The sequence below is a fragment of the Dipodomys merriami genome, unplaced genomic scaffold (assembly GCF_024711535.1).
Source record: "Dipodomys merriami isolate MVZ:Mamm:240054 unplaced genomic scaffold, mDipMer1.0.p SCAF_33, whole genome shotgun sequence".
In the NCBI taxonomy this organism is placed as follows: Eukaryota; Metazoa; Chordata; class Mammalia; order Rodentia; family Heteromyidae; genus Dipodomys; species Dipodomys merriami.
In genome coordinates, this window is record NW_027204826.1 from 5,245,001 (window position 1) to 5,267,374 (window position 22,374).

The 22,374-nt window shown below is 51.0% G+C and overlaps 1 long non-coding RNA gene across 3 annotated transcripts in view; it reads left to right on the forward strand.

Moving 5' to 3' along the window:
- The window catches only part of LOC138841817 (uncharacterized), a 26,318-nt gene extending 4,162 nt beyond the window's left edge, over positions 1-22,156 (forward strand). Inside the window, exons 3-5 of one of the 3 annotated variants that reach the window (XR_011376505.1) lie at positions 4,425-4,545; positions 15,531-15,587; positions 22,077-22,156. This is a non-coding gene — a long non-coding RNA (uncharacterized lncRNA). Of the gene's footprint in view, positions 1-4,424; positions 4,546-7,233; positions 8,587-10,777; positions 10,868-15,530; positions 15,588-22,076 lie in introns of those variants that run through there. The other 2 variants (XR_011376507.1, XR_011376506.1) reach the window with 2 other exon arrangements.
- The last annotated feature ends 218 nt before the right edge of the window (positions 22,157-22,374 follow it).

Sequence of the window (22,374 nt, forward strand, 5' to 3'; positions counted from 1 at the left end):
TTCGGGTTCTTGTTGTAGCAGGCCTTTGTCTGTCTGGGCCACCGAGCCTGAGCACAGTTTGGCCTGGGATCAGACAGGGGAGGCCTGGTGAGGTGGGGGGGGGGGCGGGCGCGGGAAACGGAGCTGGAGCCATTCTAGAGGCCAGTTAGAGAAAGGCTGAGGCTGAGCCCGAGGCTGCTCCATCTGGAGCCTGCACCGGGGTGTCTGGACTGGCTGGTGATTCACCATGCAGACCCAGAGCCCTGAGAAAAGATCCACTTGCTCCTTGGGAGGTGGAATTTCCAGTGATTTGACTTAAGCGAGAGGCAACTTGAAGAAATGGAAAGGGAAATAGGTTAATCTCTCTTCTGAGGAGAGAGATTGCTTTTTGGGGGAGCGGGGGAGGTTAACAGATGAACAGCTAATAATGTCTTAAAAGCTGGCATATTCTTATTCCTCAACTTTTAAAAAAGATGTAGATTTGAGAAAAACTGAAGGTAGGCTTTAGGCTCCTGCGGGGATTCTATCGTGAGTTTCAGAATCTTTGGGGTGCATCCATCTCCAGACGCCTCTGCCTATCAGTCGCCCAGGAACAGCGCTGTGATGGGATTTTCAGCGTATTTAAAAATTAATTGCAGATTCATTTCACTGCACACTCGTGGAGGGCTTTCTCTTTTCACTGTGAGTAAGAAGGAATGGGGGCGTCTGGTGTCTGAGGGAGAAAACCCACAGCAGATGCTGAGCTCTGGGCTCTGGGCTGTCTAGGCTCTGGCCCGACTTTGATTAAACTGGATTCAAGATCCACCTTGATGGCTGAGCCCTGCGGGTTTCCTGCTGGCCTTCCGGGCTCCCCTCCTGTCTGGCTGACTAGCTGGCTGCAGCCCACTGAGAACGCATGCTGAGCTTTCCAGGTCACTGGAGAGTTAAAAGGTGGCTAAAGGCAGAGCCTGGGAGAGCAGAGTGCTCAGGTCTCCGGAGAAAGAGAGCTGGGTGTAGTTCAGTGGTAGGGCAATACTCAGCTTGGGGCTGTATGCCCAGCAATAGATAGTTGGATGCCTAGATCAATGGGCAGAGAGAGACAGAGAATAAACAGACTGATAGAGGATAGATAGATAGGCAGAGAGATGACAGGCAGATGACTGACAGAGATTGGCAGATAGATAATGATTGAAACGGTAACTAGATTAGACAGATAGGTGGCAGATAATAGACAGATAGATGATTGATGGATTGGTAGATAAAAAGATGATATATCATAAATGATATATAGATGGTGGATGGACAGATAACTAAATTAAAATAGACAGTGGATAGATAATAGATGGATAGATTGGTAGACAAGACAGACAGATGATAAACACATAGATAATTAGGTTAGATAGATAATTAATGGATCATAGATAATGGGCAGATAGATGATTGACAGATTGGCAGAGAAACCGATGGTAGGTAGACAGCAGATAGCTAGAGAGATGATAGGCAGATATATGGATAGCTAAATGATGGATAGCTAGATAACAGTCAGGCAGACTGGGTAGGTAGGTAGATAGAGAGATAGATAGATAGATTGATAGATAGATAGATAGATAGATAGATAGATAGATAGATAGATAGATAGATAGATAGATAGATAGATAGATAGATAGATAGATTGGACTTGTAGGGGAAATCGGACTTAGCAGAGACTGCCCCAGACAGCAGCTCTGCACCCGTAGAGAAGGGAACTTGGAGAGTGTCTGGTATTCTTACCAGCATTTGCTTACGTGTGTCAGGTAAGTAGGGTCACAGCAAAGGTCTTGGTAAGGACACTGCTTCATCACTAGGTTTTGTTGTTCTGTGTCTCTTCTTCCCTGCGTTTTGCACCTCTGACAATGGGGAGAAAGCAGCTGGATGGTGGAGGAAGGATGAGTTCAGTTCCTGGTTTCTGAGGTTGCAGCCTGGGGCTGGCGGGCTGCGGGTTGTTTCTGGCCCTCATGTGGATCTCACGTGGGTCTCCAGCATACACACCATCTGCTTAAAGGGACGGAAAAACCTGCACCAGAGAATTTAAGGAAAAGTAGTCTCAGGAGATTTGGGAGAACATTTCAGATCCAAACCATTAGGAAGAGACAAGAATGGGGGTTGGGGTGCCAAGACAGCGCCTCTAAGAACAAAGCTCATCACTCTTTAGTCTACTTGGGGCCTGTGTCTGTGTCTTTACCGTAAACCCTATTTGCTTGACTTCCTTATGACGTCTTCTGTGAGTGCTGACCACAAGACAAGGAGATGAGGGCTCGCTGTGACCTGGGGTTGTCTAGATGGAGAGCTTTGGACCCCGATGTGGGATTCAGACATGAGGTTTCGTCAGTGATGATTGTTATTTGGTGGCAAGTGGTAGAAACACCTCCAAAGATGGGTTTAAACAAGCAAGAGGCCCGGCCAGGGAGTGGAGGCACTCCGCCATAGATTTTCTGTCCTGTTGGCTGTACAATGGCTGCGCAGTGCTCTCCAGGAAATGGAGAGAGAAATGATCAGATGAACAAATCTGGCCTCTTTTGAAAAGCTTTCCTCGGAATTCCACCCGGTGACCCCTGCCTGCCTGGGGCGGGCCACGTGACCACTGGGAACCACAGAATAGCCCAGGAAGGCGACTATATTTCTGGGTTTATTGCTGCCCTGCACAAAAATTGGGGTTGTATTATTAAGGGAGACTTGGAACATGGCTATTGGATAGGCAATTAGCCGTGTCTGCCACAAGGCTCATTTTAACTAGAGCTAAGTGGGCTGGGAGGTCCCAGGAGCCATCTGGGTTATTTGGAGATGAATAAACCAGCCCTCAAGGAGCTCACAACTAGAGGGGGAGACAGACAACTAATTGGAACAGGAAGAACAAGGAATTACATTTTAATATAATGTGGTTGAGAAAGCCGCAGACAGAAGCACAGGGGGCCTTGAAGCCCCAAGGTTAGGCAGCTTGCTGGGTGGGGGAGGGGCCGGGGCAGGAACTGGCCAATGACAACTAGTCCTCAAGGTAGAGGAGGGACACGGAGCAGGAGCTAGCCAATGACAGCCCGTCCTTGTGGGTTGGGTAAGTGTCTACAGCCAAGGGGAGTTAGTTATGTCAGTGAAAAGTAATATGAACTGAGCACTAGTGGCTGACACTAGCTACGCAGGAGACGAGATCTGAGGATCAAAGCTCAAAGCCAGCCTGGGCAGGAACGTCTGTAAGACTCTTATCTCCAATGAACCAGCAAAAAGCCAGAGGTGGGGGTGTGGCTCAAGTGGTAGAGCATTAACCTTCAGTTAAAAAGCTCAAGGACAGCGTCCAGGCCCTGAGTTCATGACCTAGGATTGGTGGGTGTATGTGCATACCCCGCACACACACACACATACACACACACACACACACACACACACACACACACACACACCATGAAAATATAAAGAAGGGCTTTCCCTAGAGTTACCTCAAACCACCTATTTTAAACTCCAAGCTGGTGTTCTGTGCTTTGGAGAGAATGCTGTGCACACTCTATTCCTCCAGAACATGTGCAAAACACATGTAAAACACATGCAAAACACATGTACCCTACCTGCTGAGCTCACCTGTCAGCAACAGACTTCCCATCCGTGACAGGACAGTCGGGGAGGGGGAGGGCCTTTGATCTGGTCCCTTAGGCCCTGTCTTTCCACTCGGCACCTAACCTCTTCATTCTCTCCACAGATAGGGGCCCCTGGAGGCCTGTGTGTGTGTGTGTGTGTGTGTGTGTGTGTGTGTGTATGCGTGTGCACGCGCATGTGTGTATATGTACATGTGCACTTCTGCCTTTGGTCATATTCTCCCCTCCCCTCCTCCTTGGGGCTGCCCGATGACAGCACTGTGCCCAGAGTTCGGTTCATCTTTGGAGGACACAGACGCCCCCAGGTTTGCATGCTTCTGGATTGTTCTGGAAGCCTTTTGGAAGCTCCACAGGATCCTCCCTCCTCCACACACACACACACACACACACACACACACACACACACACACACACACGACTGGCATGTTACTCCCCTACCCACGCCTCCCCTAGGTCCCCAGAATCTCAGTGGCCCTCTATGGTGAGCCCGGGTTTGTGTATCACAAGACTCTCACTCTATAGCTGTGCTTCCTGATGCTGCTGACGGTCACTCCTTCAGCCCAGCTACTGTCACTTCTCCCTAGGGACTACGGCAGCTAGCCCTGTTTCTCCCTTCCCATCCAATCAAACCTGATCCTCCCGCCTCTCTCTTTGCCAACCACTTGCCGTGGCGTCCTGTGGCGTCGTTTCAGTGCCTATGGTAGATGACGTCATTCTATGGTAGATATCAGTCATCGGGGTGGAGGGGGGGGCCAGCTTCTCTGAGTCTGGGGACAGCTGGGGTGTGATTGAGAATGTTCTGTGGGCCAGACCTCATTCTCCTCACTTCAGCTCTCATTGCTCCAGTGCAAACCACTTGACCTCTCTGAGCCTGGAGGATGACCCAAGAATGGACAGAGCCCTGCTTTGCAGCCACAGTACACGAGGAACAAATGGCCTCCCCAGAAAGGAGGTGTTCAGAGTGCAGGTAAGGTGGTACCCGGGCACCCTACCCCTGGCATCGCAGCTATAGCATTCATTCAGAGATACCCACGTCCCCACCCATCAGCCAGAGGCAGATCTTCTCACCTCTGTTTCTCATGGCGGCCTTGGCCTGATTTCAAGAATTCTGATGTGACCAAAACAAGCATACAGAATTGGAGCTGTGGCTCCAGCCTCAAGCAAAAAAAGAAAAAAAGAGCATTGAGTCCCAAGTTCATGCTGGACGCCGATGGCTTACGCCTGTCATCCTAGCGACTCAGGAGGGTGAGATCTGAGGATCAAGGTTCAAAGCCAGTCTGGGTAAGAAAGTCTGTGGGACTCTTATCTCCAATGAACCACCAGAAACCCAGACGTGGAGCTAGGCCTGAGTGGTAGAGTACCAGCCTTGAGCAAAAGCCAAGGGATAGCACCTAGGCCCTGGGTTCAAGCCCTAGGACCAGCACACACACACACACACACACACACACACACACACACACACACACACACACACACACACACACACACACACCCCACCACCACCACCACCACCACCACCAACAACAACAACAACAACATACTGAATTTTTCATAGATTGTGCATCATGGGTGGGTAGACAGAAAGGTAAAGAAAAGCTTTTGAGTCCCAGGTGGGCATGGAAAAGCTTGTGGAGCCATTTCTTAAGGCTTAGGCCTGGCCTACCCATCCCCCGCCTCTTCCCTCCCCTGTGAGATAATTTTGTGGTGCACACTGGCTAATTAATTCAAAGTGACGATAGCCCTCAGATGAAGCTGTAAATTAGTTTCAAATGGCCCAGCCTGGCCACCCATGGCTGGAAGCTTGCATTGCCTTGACAACATTGAAACTAGAACAATCTCCAATGCCTCCCACCCAACCCCCCCCCCCTGCCAAGAGGGGGTTGGTGGAGAGGGAGGATATCCTAAAACCTCAAGTAAAAACATATTTCCACTCCATTCTCTGCTCCAGCCCTTCAGAAAGTAGAAACAGATGGCAGTGGCTTTGATAATGAGAGAGGCAATCAACTTTAGATTTAAAGAGAAAAGGGAAAAAAAAAAGAAAAGAAAAAAAGCTAAATCCAACCAAAAAGGGATGGATCTAGATGACAATAAAATCCCAGACACATAACTGTTCCATTTAAGAGGTTATTGACATATTAGCTAGGAACAGAGAGAGGTCGGCGCTCCTCTCCAGAACCCGGCGCGGATCCCTGAGCCCCCCAAGCCCCCCAAACCACAGCCCTTACAGCCCTAATTGAAACAACGCGGTGGTTCTGGATGCTCATTGGTGCCGGACAGATTCTCAGGAGAATTGCCTGCTGGTTCTGACAGCGGGTAGAGACTTTTCTGGTTTGGATTTAATTATTTCTTTTGAGGTGTGTATATGTGTGTGTGTGTGTGTGTGTGTGTGTGTGTGTGTGTGTGTGGTGTGTGTGTGTGTGTGTGTGTGTGTGTGTGTGTGTGTGTGTGTGTGTGAGATTGTGGGGCCAGCATATCAGGAAGGAAGAGAAACAAGTCAGCATGGAGAGGAAGGAGACTAACCTTGAATGGCAGAGTTAGAGCCATTCAAGTGGCTCATACCCGTAATCCCAACTACTCAGGAGGCTGAGATTTGAGGATCTGAGTTTGAAGCCAGACTTGGAAAGTCTGTGACACTCTTCCCCAAAGAACCACCAAAAAGCCAGTGTGAAGCTGTAGTTCAAGGGATAGAGTATGAGTCTTGAGGAAAAACAACAACAACAACAACAAAACACCCCAAAACCTCATGGACAGTGCCAAGGCCCTGAGCTCAAGCCCCAGGATTGGCACAAGGAAATAAAAGAGAAGAAATCCAGGCTCGTGGGCAGGGCTATGGCGGATCCCTAGCCCCCATCTGAACCTGGTTGATGTCCCAGCAAGATGGCAGATGTGAAGAATCTGCACGCATTGGGCCGGTCCTTTGCTGTTCTGTTACTTCGCTCTCCTTCTTCATTCCCTTGCACCACAAATCTAGCTCTTGGAAAGCTTAACAAGAGGGAACCCAGAAGTGGGCTAGAAAAAATAAATGGTCTTAGCCTTATTTTTTTTCCTCTGGTACCAGTCCTGGGGTCTGGAGCATTGTCCCTTAGCATTTTTTTTCCCCTCAAGGTTGGCACTTGAGCCACACAGCACCACTCCCAGCTTTTATTTTGCCAGTTACTTGGAGCTAAGAGTCTCACAGACTTTCTTCCCTGGGCTGGCTTTGAACTGAGATCCTCAGATCTCAGCCTCGGAGAAGCTGGGCTGACAGGTGTGAGCGAAGCCAGGGCAGCCATGTCCGCCTCAGCCAGGCAGCGTGTTCCTGTACTAGCTGCTGCCTTAATTCCTGCCGCGGCTCAGTCCTTGCCTGGTCCCAGGAGAGCTCCAACTCTCCCGCTATTGTTACAAAGACTTAGAAATGTCTGCCCTCGACCGAGCCCTGCTGTTAGCAGTTGCTGTAACAGCTGGAAGAGATTTTCCCTTCGTCTCTGAGCTCCATCAATTCTGCCTTTGAAATGGCTGTGATGCTGGTGCCTTTACTCTTCTTCCCGCTGCTAATCCCGGGGGCCTGGCTTTCAACTGCTCCAGGCCTTGCTGCCTCCGGAGGCCCCGAGGCCTTCAATGCATTTCGGCACAGCCAGGCCACATGTGCCTTTCCCAAATTCTGTTTGCATTGCAGGAGTCCTCAGATCCAAAAACGGAGACTCTTCAGGGCCCTTGACGATGCCCGGGCAGCTTCGGGAGCTGCCACTACCTCTGCCTTCTTCCCCTACCCAGAGCCGTGTGAACTCCCTGAAGCCACTGTAACAAAAGACCACAGACACAAACAATGGCCACTTTCCCCTCATACAGTCTCACAGCCCAGACATCCAGTGTCTTACAGGTGGAGAGATCTGCAGGGCTGTGCCATCTCCAGGGTGGGGCATCTCCAGCTTCCTTGGCTTGTGGCCACATCCATCCAAGGTCCCGTGGCCTCGCTCTGCCATGCTCTGAGCCTCAGCAACACCTCCAGTCTCTGGGGCCAGTGAGTGACACTGAGGGAAGGCCAGGGTGCCGTGGGATGCGGTGAGGTGCCGTTCTCTTCCCAGGCTTTCCTCCCTACTTGCCGGTGAGGCCCATAGAGGCCAAGGTCACCATGGCCAGGCTAGAGGACAAAATTAGGTGCCACCTTCACAGCATGCTCAGTAGCCAGTTCAGATGATCTGTGCACTGTGCATGTATCAATGAGACCATGTCTAAATCTATCTCTACATAGGTCTGTTTGTCTACCTGTTCCCTACCTTCCTATCCATCAATCATCCATCATCTACTTATGTCTGTATCTGTATCTATTATCTGCCTTCTATGTATCACATGTCTCTACCAACTATTTTCGATCAATATCTATAATCTATCTATCATCCATGTACCTATGTATCTCTCATTCTGTCATCTATCTGTCTTCTATCTATTGATCCATATGTCATCTATCATCCATGTATCTTATATCTATCATCTATGTATCAATCATCTATCTATCTACTGGCTATCTATGCATTTATCTATCTACCATTTATCTATCTATCTACCATCTATCTATCATCTATCTGTCTATCTCAGGGTTGAAAAACATGTCTAAGCCATTTCTAAGCCAGAAGCTACAAAAAAAAATCCTTGACATATTAAGGTCACAGAAGAGACACAGAGAGAGGTTGTTAATCTGCACAAGGTCACACATCATCTGAGAAAGGAGCCACTGGTAAGGGTTAAAGGTCAAGTGACAAAATCTCAAGCTGCAGGAAGTTGCCTGGTTAGGAACCAGCGTAGACGCCAATGAATATGTTGTGCATTTGTGTGTTTGTGATCTAACCAATCCAGGAAGGTGAATTTGGGGGCCACAGGCTGTGGGAGCAGGTTTCCTTGTTTTGTTTTCCTTCACAAAGGTGGAGAAGTTGAGGGAACAAAGCTAGCCTCCTGCGCTGATTTTCATTTTGCTTGTTTTGTTACTCACGCCTACTTGAAAGGAATAAAAGTGGCCTCATCTGCTTGAATCACACCCTGGGAAAAGAGGTCCGGTTCACACGAGGAACGCAAATCCTAGCTGGGAAACATGGCTCGGCGACTGCTTACCAGTCAATAAATTCTTTCAGTCAGAGGTTTTAAAACGACTGAAAACAAGTGGTCGACTTCCACTGTGGGGTCCGTGGTTTTTCAGCCGGCTGTGGTAACTTGAGGCTGTCATCCAGCTATGTGGGAAGCATACATAGGAGTATCACAGGCAAAAGCAATAACAACATACTATCTCACAAATAACCAGAGCAAAAAAGGACTGATGGCATGGGTCAAGCAGTCCAGAGCCTGCCTAGCAAGCATGAGGCTGAGTTCAAATCTCAATACTTACCTCCCCCGCCTGCAAGAGAAAAAAACAAAACGGCTGTAAGCAAGGAAGGAAGGCAGAAAGAAAGCGTGGCTTTGCCTGGCCTGCCCACATCCTCCATTGTGGAATCAGGAACCTTCTGCTCTGTTCACCTCAATTTCTCCCCTGGTCCCCTCATGTTCTCTCCGTAGTGCGGTTTCTAAGTCATCAACCCCACATGTTCCAAACACAGAGGACAAATGTGGTAGAGACACAGCTCTGGCAGATGACAAAGTGCTGGGCTCAGGGGAGATTGGGGGTCCCCATGCATCCCCCCATCTCTAATAGCTGGGAGCCAAGCAGAGTGGAGGCAGGGATGAAAGTCAGGTCCAATTCTCAGCGTCTGTCATAAGACTTCACACACTCTCCCGAGATCTCAGCTGACGACTCAAATTGCCAATCACTTCAGTGCCAGCTGCCAGGCCACGGCCCTTTCTGTCTCCCAGGGCCTTGGAGAACTGTGGCCGGCAAATGTGACCCAGGTTAGACTGCCACAAGATAAAGCACATGTGGGTCTTGTGTACTTGGGAAATAAGAGGCTGGGGAGGGGGAAGGAGGATGAGGGAAAAACCAAGAGGCTTGCAGGACAGGCCTGGGCACATGTGTCGAACATGCCCTAGACAAATACTTGCGTGATTTCTCAGTCAGCTCCTGAAGATGTGTTCCATGGTCATGCTTACTCTTCAGAGGATGAATCTGAACTCAGCCAAGCTCCAGCAATGAAGTTAAAAGAATTGAGACTGGACCCCAGATCTGCCCGGTCCAAGCCAGCTTAAGTCAGAGGTTCAGGTCAGAGGAGCAAATGAGGAACAGAGATCAGAGACTTGGAAATGAGAACACTCTGCTTCCCGCCAGGCTGGGACTGGAAGTGGCACCCGTGGGGTGGGCTGAGGAGGGAGGCGGGAAGCACGTGGCTGTGCATGGGGTGGCGGGAGGAGAAGGATCTTCGAGAGTACGGGTTGAGTTTTTAAGATCACATATGTATGCACGCTTCTGTATGCATGTGTGTATGTTTGTGTGTACTCACACTGTGTTTATGAGTGCATATTGTGTTTATATGTGTATGCATGTGTACACATTCTTAGGCACATGCGCATGTGTGGATGTGTGTATGCATTTACACATGCATTTATGCATGTGTGTACATGGGTGTGGATACATGTGTGCGTTCTAATGTGTGTGCATGCAGGTATGTATGTGTTTTCACAGTGAAGGCCGGGAGAAAGGCCTTTTCTCTTGATAGCTCCCTGCAGCTGCAGAATATAAGCAGCGACCTGTCTGCACGGAACAAAGCCCAGCCCTCAGTATCTTTGCTGTCTCTGATCTAGAGAATTGTAGCCCTCTGTCCAGCTGGCTTGGGGCTCTTCTCAGCAGGGGCTGGGAGTCCTGCCTCTGTCTGTCTGTCTGTCCCTCCCTCTGCCTTGGCCTGCTTCTCCTTCCATCTGGTGTTTTCCTCCTTTTCTTCCTGGCTGTGTGGGGCACTGTGGCTGTGAGATCCCGGAGAAAAGGGTCATTCAGTACCTGTCTGCTCTTGTGTGATCTGGGAACTTCTTGTAGCTAGGGGAGGCCTGGGGATTGGCAGGGATACATCCTGGGCCCTAGTCTCAGTCCCTCACCCCACGGTCACCCCCTTGCTGGACTGAACCAGACATTCTGCCTTGCAAATTGGGCTCTCTCGTGCTCTCTCTCTGTCTCTGCATGTGGGCTTTGGTGACAGTCACCAGATGGCAAGGACTGGTTTTTATAGTAACTCATTAACCTCTTGCCATCCAGCAATTAAGAAAACATTTAATTGCCTCTTTTTTGTTGTTGTTGTTGTTTACTCCAGCCATCCTGAGCGACTCGGACAGCTTGTATCCATCGTGTGAACTAGTATGCAGCCAGACTACGAGGAAAGAGAGAGAGAGCCATGGCCAAGGGCAGGTGTATGGGGGGTAGGGCCTGCATTACCTCATGTGACCCTCAGAGAGGAGACCACAGACTTCAACCTCCCTCTTCCTCCTCCCTACCTCCCCCTCCCCCCCCCCCCCCCCCCCCCGGCCAGGTCGATCCCTTCCAGGGGCATTACCCTCAAGGTGCTTTTTCTCCTACAGACCAAGGGACATGGCCAAGATCACACAGGCCAAGGCCAAGGTCATACAGCCAATAAGTGGTAGAACCTGGGCTACAGCGTCTCCCTCTAGCCCCCACCTGCCATGCCCTGGGCCCATCCTGTGTCGGTGGCTCCTGGGGAGCAAAGCTGGACCCAGGAAACAATGCTGGCAGCCTGGACCTCCCAGGGCTGCCTTTGGCCCAGGAGTGGCCACTCTAGGTAGCTCAGAGCCTCTCCTGGTTCACCCAGCTGCTGCTAGACAGCCATTCAGCCTCTGGCCTTGGGTGGGTGGGTCACGCCCTGTGACATCACGGGGGTCCCGCTTAGAGCTTAAGTGCCAACTCACAGTGGCCAACCAGGGGAGGGGCTGTCTAGCTCCCAGCTTTCCTCCCCCTTTCCCTGGCTACTGTCACCCTGGCCTCATCCGGGTACTGCCAGGATCCTGCCATTCCCAGAGCTACCAGCCAGTTCTGCTAAATCCCTTTACTTGGTGCCTGATTGAAGACAGCATGTGTTCCGTGGGGACTGGGCAGAAAATTCTGTGGTGAGGTAAATCACGTTGATGGATAAGGTTGTCTGTAGATTGATACACATATCTGTACACACATATGTGTGCACATGCAAGTATGTGCACACACACACACACACACACACACACACACACACACACACACACATTGCAGTCACCTCCAGATAGATGGTGTGGCTCAGCCTCCCCATCTCCAGTCTTCTCTGTAGTTTGTGCTTCTCCTTAGTTTCCTGCCTGAGTTCGCCCCCTCTTCCCCTCCCCATCCGGTACTCACTGGCTCCCAAAGCATAGAAGCAAATGCAGAGCACCCTGGCCTGGCCTTCCATGAGTGGGCACCAGCTCACCTTCTTCATTCTGTCCCGAATCAAAGTCACACCTGCTGGGCCAGGCCATGGTGCTCACCTATGCCTGGCGTGGCTGTCCGTGAGACCATGGACCCCCACTCCTGGGGGTTTCCCCATTCCCAATTCCTTGCGTGTACATGCAGATCATGCACGGCTGTGACTGCGGGGTGACTGTCTGTACTCAGATCCTCAGGTGGGGCCCAGACTTGGCCACCGTGGACTCCCCAATGCCCAGAGCAGGTATTTACCCAGAAGAGGAGTTGGATGAATATTTGTTTAATGAATCAATGCATAATTCTAACCCCATGCCCTGCCTGCCTTTTTATACTGACAATCATCCTGGCTAAGAAGCCACAGATACCTTCTTAACATCACTGCCGCCATTGGTTAAAAGTAGGATAAATGCTCTATGTTGTGTTTATTAAGACCTGAACTGTCACTTTGTGCCTTCTGTGGCTAAGAAGCCAGCAACAGGACTGGGTACAGCGGTTCACACATCTAATCCTAGCTTCTGAGGAGTTACAAATAGGAGGATCCCGTGGCTCAAGTGGTATTGCACCTGCCTGACAAACTCAAGGCCCTGAGTTCAAATCCCAGTACTGCCAACAGACCAAGCAAACAAATTAATAAAGTACTAGGCTGTTGTGGTCTTGAGATGTTGGCACAGACATTGCTGTCTTGACTGGCCCTAACTGCTACTAGTTGGCCCTGATCTACCTTGAGCAGCCCTCTGGCCCAGTGCCCCGCTCCTGCCAGTAACACTGCACACCAAATGGTGACCATCGGCGACTCGGGAGCCTGTCCCGTGCCTACCCCTCCCTGGAGGGACCAGGATCTCAGGCCAGTGATGGCTGAGACACAGCAAAGCTGGGCTGGGATTCAAGGAGTAACATCAGATCGCAACCCTGGTGCTGTCCATTCTTGGGGTCAGAAATGGCTCTATCTGTATGTCCTGGATGCTTGCAGTGAGACTTAGGAACATGTCTGTTTCTCCCTCCCCTGTCCGTACCCCCCCCCCCCGCTTCAGCTGGTCTGGTGTGGTGATGTTGACTTAGGGCTCCCCCTCCCCCATAAACCCAGTGTTCTCAGTGTCTATCATTGGGCTTGGGGGTTCGAGTCCCGCCTGCCTCCTCCACAATGGAATGTGAGGGAAATATTCACTAGAAATTTTCTAATCAGAACATTGGGCTCCCTTGCTTTAATTATGAGTATTGTTGTTGTCTGGGCCATTTCTGGGGCTTGAACTTGAAGCTTGTCCCTTAGCTATTTCGCTCCAGTCACGGCTCTACTTCCAGATTTTTGATCGTTACTTGGAGATAAGAGTCTCACACAGACGTTCCCCCCTGGGCTGGCTTCAAACCGTGATCTTCAGAGCTCGGCTTCGTGAGTGGCTGGCACAAGGCACAGAGGGGCACCTGTGCCTTTGCTATTTATTTATTTATTTATTTTGTTGGCCACGGGGCTTGAACTCTGGGCCTGGGCACTGCCCTCAGCTTTTCAGCTCAAGGCGAGGGCTCTACCACTTGAGTTACAGCACCACTTCTAGTTTCCTGGTGGTCCATTGGAGATAAGAGTCTCACAGACTTTCCTGACCAGGCTGGCTTTGAACTGTGATCCTCAGATCTCAGCCTCCTGAGTAGCTAGGATGGCAGGTGTGAGCCACAGATACCCGGCTCCTTTGTTGTTTTTAAGCAGGACAGATAGGCTAGGCCAGAGACAAAGGATGCACATGTGGCCTGTAAACCCTGCCCCTGGGGACAGACCAGGGTCCTTCCTACAAAGGAGGGGACAAAGAGTGGGCATAAGAAAAGGATTTGTCCAGCAGCCTCGGAATGAAACAACTCTGGGTAACAATAAATATCAGGGCTCCATAGAGCTGCCGGTTCCCTGGGGGCCATGCAGTGAGCCTTTGAGGTTGCTAAAAGCAGAAGCCAGTGGTTGAACCCCTCTCTCTTCCTGTAGAGACATGGGCAGGGAGCTGTTTAGGTGACTCGAATATGTGAGGGGTGCAGAAAGAGTCCACTTGACTCCCAGCGCTGACTTCCGGCAGCCCTGCCCGTGTTCTGACTGGCTGCCAGCACCCCACATCTCCCCTGGGGGGCCTGGTTGCTGTCTGGGCTTTATTAAAGGGGCCCAGAAAGGATGCCGGGCCTTAACCTAAAGTGTGGGCTTCCCAGCTCAGCCTGGGAGGCAGAGAAGAAGGTCAGGCAGCGTGCTGACCCCTGCAGCCCTAGCCAGATATCTTCTCCAAGCATCTGCGCCCTGCAGTGGGGTGGTGCCGAGGGATTGTCATCTTCTAATGCCCACGGCCAGGTGGGTGCTCGTTCTGAACTGGATACCCAGCCCTCAGATTGGGTCAGTGATGCCCAAGAGCAGGAACTTGTGCAGGCAGATGTGAGATTTCCCCAAAGATGGCCTTATCTTCCCAGCAGGGATGAGATAAGAGAACCACTCTATTCATTCACAGAGGTCTCTTCAGCCTCCAGCATTCTTGGTCCCAAAGAGGAGATGGCACCTGAGTTTGTCTGGTAAAATCCTGGGCAAAGCGGAGGCTTTCTCTTTGTGAGCTGGATGGATGCCCTAGAGGCAAGGGCTTGACTCAGATCCCTGACTGCCGGAGTCATGCAGAGAGCATGGGATTCAGTTCAGCTATCTCAAATGGTGGAGGTGAGGGGTGGGGTGGAGAGATCAGGATGTGTCCAGGGTGTTCTGTGTTCCAGGGATGGGGCTAGGGTCTCTGCATGAGAACTCTGAACTAAAGCCGGGGCACCAGAGATTCAAGCCTGGAATCCTAGCTACTCAAGAGGCTGAGATCTAAGGTTGGTAGTTCAAAGCCAGCCCCGGGGCTGGGAAGGTGGCTCAGTGGTAGAGTGCTTGCTTTGCATGCCTGAGGCCCTGGGTTCGATTCCTCAGCACCCCATAAGCAAAAAGAAAAAAGCCGGAAGTGGCGCTGTGGCTCAAGTGGTAGAGTGCTAGCCTTGAGCTGAAGAGCTGAGGGACAGTGCCCAGGCCCAGAGTTCAGACCCCACGACCAGACCCCTCCCCCCCAAGAAAAAAGCCAGCCCCTAGGCAGGTAAATCTAAGAGACTCTTTTCTCTAATGCACCAGCAAAAAGTTAGAAGTAGAGCTATGGCTCAAGTGGTAGAGTACCACCTTTGAGTGAAAAAGCTCAGGGACAGCGCCCAGGCCTTGAGTTTAAGTCTCAGGAGACTGGCATGATGATGATGATGATGATGGTGATGATGATGATGATGATGATGATGATGATGATGAATCCATCTGACTGGTGGTACCATTGAGGTGGAATGATTGCTTGGCTATTTATTGCATGTATGTTACTATACAACAGCAACATTTGGAGATGAGATCGAAACTCAGCATTCGCTAGCACCTTGAGGAAGAAAAGAATCCAACCGAAAGCCAAAACCTGGACTTTAAGTGTTTTTTTTTTTTTTTTTAACCAAGTTCACCCCCAGCCTTCACTCAGAGATTTATTGGGGGCAGCAGAATGTGCCCTGTCTTATGGGGCTGGGTTAGGGGAGCAAAGAAATAAATTGTTGCTATTACGGATGAAGCAATTATCATAAATCTATTTTTAATCTCTTCCTCCTTTTAGAATAATCGAGGCTGTCTCTTCACAAGAAGAATCCTCCTGGCTATGCAAAGAGGAAAGGTACAGAAATTGTTCCTCTAGTTGAAAATGCTAATTGAGCAGTCACTTATTATTTTTTAACCTTCATTAACTGCATTAGTCGGCATTAGTGCCTTTTAAACCCCTTTAAACGTTGTGCTCAATTCACTCTTTTTAGCCTCTTCTCTTCCAGGAGTGTAGATCACCTCCATCCTCATTTTCATCTCTCTCTTTCTTTTTGGATGACAACTTTGGTTTAATTTGTATTTTGGGAATTGAAATGCAAATTTCCCATTATCTGTTATCTTTTCTTCCTCAGGATCTTCTGGGATGCTAGGAGCTGGATTAATAGTATGGGTACGGGTGTTTCTGACCACGCCCCTCCTAATCCCTCCCAACTCAGCCCACTGGGCCACGCCCCTTCCCTCTCTAGCCACGCCCCTCCCAGGCTTCACTGGCCACACCCAACCCAACCTGCTCAGTGGTGGGATAGTTGGTGCTGAGCACAGTACTCACCCAAGTCCAGACAGACCAAAACAAAGCCACGTGGTGAAGTCCACTCATGAGTAGTTCCACGCAGTTCCAGGCAGTAGTTCCAGGCAGTGAGACACCTGTCTCTTGTTCCATAGAGGCTGGAAGGGGGCTTTTAGCTGTAGGGAGTGGGGTGGGGGGCATTCAGTGCCTGTCCAGTATGTGTTTCCTTCAGAACAATGAAAACGTTGGGGAAATAGACCGTGCCAAAGGCCAAAGACCGTGCGGATAGACGGAATAACATGAGCAGTGAGTTTTCTGTGCATTTAATACATTTAATAAGAAGGAAGAAAAGGAACAAAGGGAAGAGGAGCTGTCCTGGTTGTTCCAAAAGAGAACTGGATTTGGCATGAAGATCATAGGGACATTCGGTGCAGAGGTGCCAAGTCGTGAGGGGGAGATGCCAGGAAGGCTGGTGGAGGGGAAGGGAGCCTCTGGGTCCTGACACCGGCTCTGCCTCGCCCTGCACCAGTGCCCCCTGCGCACATTGGCCTCCAGAGCATGCCAGTGTCTTCAGCAGTAAGCAGGACTGACCGGGTCAGCACCCACATGGCCATCAGGGATTAAGAGAGGTGCCCAGTGCAAACATGGCTCCTTTCCCCTTTAGATCAGCTAAGGTATTGGTATTGTGTCCACCCAAGAGCCAACCGTGAGACTCCAGAGACAGTCATTTTCATCAGGATGTCGTGGGCTTGTGGAAGGGAAGAAGGGCTCTGAGGTTGTTTATGATCACGTGGTGTTATACCTGCAGGAGCAGAAACTGGGTGCTGGCAGTCCAAAGCTAGACACATGGCGGCTGCCCTGGCCAGTCTACAGCCCGCATCCAGCGCCTGTCCCTCAGGCTGAAGGAACAGAGAGAAATAACGCCTCTCAGCCACAGCCAGCACTTCCCAGCAAAAACAAACAGGGGTCAGCGGTGGTGGGAAGACTCTAGGGGCTCCCGCACCCCATCCATGCAGACTCACATTCTAGACTCTTTTAGTGTGTGCCGATCTGGGGCTTGAACTTAGGGCCTGGACGCTGTCCCTGAACTCTTTTGCTCAAGGCGAGTGCTCTACCACTTTGAGCCAACAACACTACTGCCAGTTTTCTGGTGGTTCGTTGGAGATAAGCGTCTCAGGGGCTTTCTTGCTCAGGCTGGCTTTGAACTGCCATCCTCAGATCTCAGCCTCTGGAGTAGCTAGGATGACAGGCGTGAGCCATGGGTGCCCAGCAAAGCTCCACACTCTTCAGAGAGATGTAAACAAGGAACAGCAGGTGCCAATGTGCTGGTCACCAAAATAAGACAGGACCCAACCCGAAGAGAGATGCTCTCAACCCAGGAGATTCTTCGTTGTCCCGCCGTAACACATACCCTTCCCACCCCTGGCACAGAAGATTCCTAGCAGTGGGTTAGACTGCAGAGCTGAAAATGGAATCCCAGGACCTTCCCATATAGGAAGTAAGTTGGTAAACTGCCAGCTGGGAATTGACACCCTAGAGCTTCAATGAAATTTAAATTCTGACACAGAAGAAAGGCTTAACGAAGCGGATAGGAAGGCAAGATGGCAGACACTAGGGATGAAATGCTCCAGAGTCTGGTGACAGATACAACTAGGATTCTGCCACCCAATAGGAACAGACCCAGAGGAACATGTGGGCTGGGTGTGGGAGGGCTCACTCCTGCAATGTCTGCTGAGATGGGGGAGAATCACAGTTCAAAGTCAGCCTGGGGAAAAAAGTTCATGAGATCCTCATCTCAAAGAACCAGCCAGGCATGGTGGTGAATGTCTGCCATCTCAGCTTGCTCTGTAGAAAGGGTCACCATCCGGGATGACCCAGGAGGGGGAAAAATGTCGTGAGACCCTATCTGAAAAATGATGAACTCAAAAAAGCCAAAGGAAGCCATTGAGGAGGGTCAAAGCACCGGGGGGCTGACCCCACACTTCTTATTTGCTCAGACCACAAAACTGCATCCCCCCCAAATGAGGTCAGATTTTAGCCACTAAGCCTGAAGCCTAGAAGTTTCTAGTGGTGGTGGTGCATTAACGTCCGTGGTGTGTACATATATCTCTCCTAAGCTTTCGGCGAAGTTGTGTGAGAATTCCAGCTGGCTTGCAGCTGTGGTTGAGGGTGAGGATGCTGGCTGTAGTCCAGGATTGAGATGAGATTGGATGGGGGTGACCCCTGTTCCCTGTGGCCTGTGACCTGGTGGCAAGAAACTGTCGGAGCCGGCGTTGTGTCGAATGAATTTGAAGGTGCTCCTTGCGATCTGGAGGACTGGAGCTCAGGTCCTGCAAACCACCAGGCAGGGAATGTGGGGGTCATGGCTGAGAAAGGGTCCAGTGCAGGGAGGTGGGTCAGGGCTGCCCACCCCAGGGGTCACTGGGACTCTTAGCTAAAGCATGGAGGGCTGGGGGAGGGGGGTGGAGGTGGATTCGTGTCCTTTTGTGCAACCTGGAATTTTCTTCCTCTTGCTTTTCTCCACTGGCCTCCCCAAATCCTGTGCCTACTTCTTTCTTTCTTTTTTTCTTTTAAAGATAAAAGCCATGCTTAGCTTCTTTCTTCTTTTCCTAACATAATTTATGCTCACTGTAGACACTTGATCTCTTTTAATTTGAGGGAACCAGATGCCTGCAGAAGTCTGCTAGGTGTGTGGAGATCCCGCAGCCTGGTCTTCCTGTGGTCTAGCCCTGTCCCGCCCCGCCCCGCCCCACCCTGTCCCTCCCAGGCCTGGCAGACCTGGTCTCCTTCCATCTTAACATCCATACAGGGACTTTGGCATTCCTGTTCAAGAGGCCAGAGCCATGTGATAATAAGAAAGTTGTGATTCCTGCTACTCAGGAGGCTGAGGTCTGAGGATCAAGTTTTGAAGCTAGCCTGGGCAGGAAACTCCTTGAGACTCTTATCTCCAACGAATCCCCAAAATGCTGCAAGTGGAAGTGTGGCTCAAGTGGTGGAGCACCAGCCTTGAACCACAAAGCTCAGGGACAGTGCCTGGGGCCCTGAGTTCAAGCTCCAGGCCCAGCACACAAAGATAGGCCACTAGATGTGTCCACTGAATGTTGGAGCCTGGGTAGCACCCAGGCCCGGGGATGGAACAGAACTGGCCAGGACAGGACTGCATGGGAGAGCAGCCAGCACCGTTCCTGGCTCAGCGCCTCTGTCTGTGGAAATGCATCTCCTCGCCATGCTGTGCCCTGAGCGAGGCAGGGGCCAGGAGGGCCCAGGGGAGCCACACTGAGACGCAGCTCCCATCCTCCCTGTCTCCGCCCTCCCTTCATCCCACTTTGCTGAGTTCCTGCATTTCCCACTGAATTTTTCATGTGGAGGAAGCGCAGGCTTGGCTGGGCTCCGCTTTGATGAATCTTTGATGCTGATGCTGGGGAAGGGGAGGGGGAAAGAAGAGGAAGGAGGGGGAGGAGGAGAAGGAAGGATGGAGGGGTACGGAGGGCACTGTGAGCAATGATCCCTCACAGAGGGCGCTCAGACTTGCACCCTGTCAGGCCTTGTGTTTGTGTGTGTGTGTGTTATGTAGTGTACATGTGTTTTATGCACATGTATGTATCTTGGGTGTGTGTTGTGTATGTGGTGTGCAGTGGGTGGTGTGGGTATATGTGTGTTACGTGTGTTGTGGGGCAGAGGGAAAGACTAGAACGAGGCCCTGGGGTGACTAGTTGTCTCTCCTGCACATGTCCTCTGGGAAGAGGATTAGGGCATGTTCTTCCTGCCTGCCTTCATTCCACCAGCAAACTTGGAGGTGGACAGAACTTCCTGTTTCTTCACCATTTGAGCCCCAAGTTCCGGCAGCTGAAGATTCCCAGGTGATCCTTTATCTCCTCCCAGCTGATCCCTCAGGTGATCTCTCATCTCCCAGGTGATTGGTTGGGTCCTTTCTGGGGAGGGAGGAGATCAGAGAAGAAAACAGCAGCAGCTGATGGCAGGGCATGTTGCGCCCTTAGGGCTGCCCGAGGGAGCCCGTGCTAGCATTGATGGAGCTCTGAGTACAAGCCAGACACTGTTGTATACAACACCCCTGTGAAATACAGATTGAGGTTCCAAGCCAGCCCAGACAGGAAAGTCCAGGAGACTCCAAATTAACCACCAAAAAGCCAGAAGCAGAGCTGTGGCTAAAGCAATAAAATGCCAACCTTGAGTGAGAAGCTAAAGGTACACCGAGTACCCAAGCCCTGAGTTCAAGCCCCAGGACTGGCACAAAAGTACATAAATGAATACATACATAAATATATTAATCAAGTGACTAGCACAGAAGTGGTGAACGCTGACACATGTGAGCCAGGGGAAGCCGAGGCAGGACAGAGTGCCACAGGACACACAGGGTCCCCTGCAGAGTACAGTTGGAAGAACTTTGAGGACAACTCTGAAGCAAGATCCTAGGACACTGTCTTTACACCTGTGGTCAGAGAACCTTTGCAGCTGGCATGCGACTGGGGCATCCCAGGCTGGAGGCTGGCAGAGGGGAAGCAGGAGCCGGGGCCCTCGTGGGTCTTAAATACCACACAACGGAGCTGATTAAAACCAACTCCATGCCATCATACATACTGCCATCCATGTCTCTGCCCACGGCAGACATAACCAATCCATGGTGGATACTGCTGATCAGTCACACTGCTCCATCCTCGCTGACCATGATATGGCTTTGCTGGTGTTGCTTTCTCTCAGGGGCTACGATATGCTGACTGACACATCACGGGAGGGCTGTGTGCCATCCCCAAGAGAGAACTAACTAGAACTGATGTTACTAATTACGGCAGTGCTGGAGCTTGAACTCAGGGCCTCAATCTTGTGAGGCAGACGTTCTGCCACTTGAGCCTCTCTTGCCAGCCCTTTTGTGCCTTGATTATTTTGAAGATAGGATCTCACTTTAGGCCCGGGCCAGCCTAGACTTCAATCTGCCAAACCCTCGAGTCTCTGTTGCTAGAATGATGGGCTTGCACCAACTTGATCTCAAGACAAAGTTCTCATGGCCTTGAGAACTCAGATGTCTGAGCTGGCCTCGAACTGCGATCCTCCAGTCTCTGCCTCCAAGAAGCTAGGATGGTAGGTGTGGGCTATCTTAGCCTTCTCTGGATCTTCTCCTCCTCACAGCAGGCAGTGGAATTCTCTTTCTGCTGTTGTTTTTGGATTGGCTGGGTCCAAGGCACCATCTTGGGCCAAGAGCTACTTGAGAGCTTGCCCTGGGGTACTTCTAGTTTGGGAAGGACCGGTGGGTAGAGCCTCCTCAGACGCTAGGAAGAGCCCAGTTGTGTGCTGCCCTTTCACAAGACACTGCCCAGGGCGCAGCGTGTGTGCAGGTGTGCGGGGATCAAATCCTGGCTCTGCCACTTACCTCCCAGGGGTGGAGGAAGGGAGCTTGGCTTTCTCCTCTGTTATATGAGGTTATAACTTTCATTCCTCTTAGGTTTGTGATCCTAAAAGGAGCAGTGGCACTTGGCAGCTCTTGTGAAGGTTAATTGTGTGCATGCATGTGCATGTGTGTGCCTGTGTGTGTGTGTGTGTGTGTGCACATGAATGCGCTAGTACTGGGGCTTGAACTCAGGACCTGGGCATGATCCTTTAGCTTTTTTCATTCAGAGCTGGTGCTCTACCACTTGAACCACAGCTCCACTTCCGGGGCTTTTTGCCAGTTAATTAGAGATCAGAGTCTGAAGGACTTTCCTGCCCCAGCTAGCTTCAAATGGCAGTCCTCAAATCTCAGCCTCCTAGGTAGCTGGGATTACAGGCGTGAGCTACCTGTACCTCACCAGGTTAACCATCTTCAACAGGGCTATAAATGGGAAGGTGCGCCTCCAAGCCTCGGTGGGCAGCACAGAAAGGCCAGGCTGTGGCTGCTCTGGCCTGCCCATGGCCCAGGCTGTGGCTGCTCTGGCCTGCCCATGGCCCAGTGCTCCCCTCCTGGCTCCGGGGATCCACAGAGGCAGCAGGGACCCCAGCATTCACCTTGTCACTCCCTGGGGGAGAATTAATGCTTCACTGAAACTGGCCTTGCTGTCCCCCCAGGAACAGGACTCCCGTGGATGACCTCCAGCCTGGCGGGATGGGAGATGAATCTCTCCTTTAATCCTATACTTCTAAAGGACAAAGTTTCACTCTTCCGTGGAGACGAGGAGATTACAACCTGCCACTGATTTCCCATTTGCCATCTGTGGATTTCTGTATTTCCAACCTTGCTAGCCCAACTGTTTTGAATGGGATAGGGGAGAGGGGGGAGAGGAGGGGGACAGAGACCTAATCTCTTCTCTGGCCTTGTTTATTCTGTCTTCCAAAAAGAATCAGGCTGGTATCCTGCCCTGCTGCT